Consider the following 1448-nt stretch of genomic DNA (forward strand, 5'->3'; position numbering starts at 1 on the left):
TTTTCTCTTTTCGTTTTGTCTCACTGCCCATCTCCTCTGCCTCTAAGTGCTCAAAATCAAACGATGAATGTTGCGATTCCGTGGCTAAAAAATGCCCTGCCTAAATAGTCGCTCTGCCATTAAAAAATTGTTTGTTATTGCGCACAAAATGACGTCAGTGGAATTTGCAGCTCACTGTTTTTGAAATGCAGTGACAATGGCTTCATCCGCTGTGCGTTATTTCATTAGGTATTCAGTGGGCTTCCGGATGAAATGTTTCCGTAAAACGTTTCTAATTACGCTAACACAACCCCTCGAAGATTCGGGACATTCCCGATGCGGAAACTGTCCTTATTCTCTTCTTTATTTCATGTGCCAGAGGCGAATTCAATGAAACTGCCTTGCCAGGTACGGGAATCTACTTCAGCCGCCCCCGCCGTTGTAGTTCAGCGGCTAAAATCTGGCATTGCTAAACGTGGGTGTTTTCGCGCGGCGATTTCGATTCCTTGTATTTCGGAGACCGTCGTGCCCATGGTAAGTACTTTGGTAACTCCAAACATGCCTTACGGCACTTGATTTAAGTACGTAGTACTCAACACTGTGTGGTTTGTGGGTATTAGTGCCTTCATAGTGGGCACTTAGGAAATAAGAATCTCTCGGTCCTGATGGCATTCCTATAATTTTTCTTCTTAGATATTGTGAGTGGACCAGCCGCTATTTGACCGTAATTTTCAAAAGTCCTTATGCACCTGAACGGTCCTCAGCTTGGAAATTAGCCAAAACATTTTCCTATGCATCAATCTGGCAGCAAGCAGTCACAATCAAGCTATCGCCCGATTCATTAACGTCTCAATCATGTAAACTTTGAAAAAAAAACTTTAGAGCAACCATCTTAACATTCATGGGTTTTCTTGAAAATAATAACATCCTGAGTGAGCCCAGCATGGTTTTCGCCAAGGTTTTAGTACAACAAACTCAGCTTGTAGAATTCTCGCACGACATTTCGCACGCTCTGAGCTCTGGTTACAAATTGATACAATTTTCATAGACTATTCAAAGGCATTCGACACACTGTTACACATTCTAAACTTCCGCATAAATTTCACGCTATTCTCAACAATTATTGCTTAGTTGGCTGGATTGCTAGCTCTTTGAACAAGCGTTCTCAGTTTGTTTCTTTTAATTCCCAAACTCGTCTGTTGTGAATGTGTCATCCGAGTCCCCCAGGGTTCGGTGTCCTGGTCCACTTTTGTTCTTATTGTACATAAATGATTTTCCCAATTACGTGTCTGCGAAAAATCTGGCTTTACGTGATGACTATTACTATACAATGTAATTAATACCACTGGTGACCACATTTTACTTAATGATTCTTTTGCACAATTTTGCAGGTGGTGCGCACATGGCAAATGAACTAAAACTTTGTCGAAACAGTCACTCTTTTCTTCTGTAAACGCACTTCCGTTTCT

Source organism: Rhipicephalus sanguineus, chromosome 5, assembly GCF_013339695.2.
Source record: "Rhipicephalus sanguineus isolate Rsan-2018 chromosome 5, BIME_Rsan_1.4, whole genome shotgun sequence".
Taxonomy (NCBI): Eukaryota; Metazoa; Arthropoda; class Arachnida; order Ixodida; family Ixodidae; genus Rhipicephalus; species Rhipicephalus sanguineus.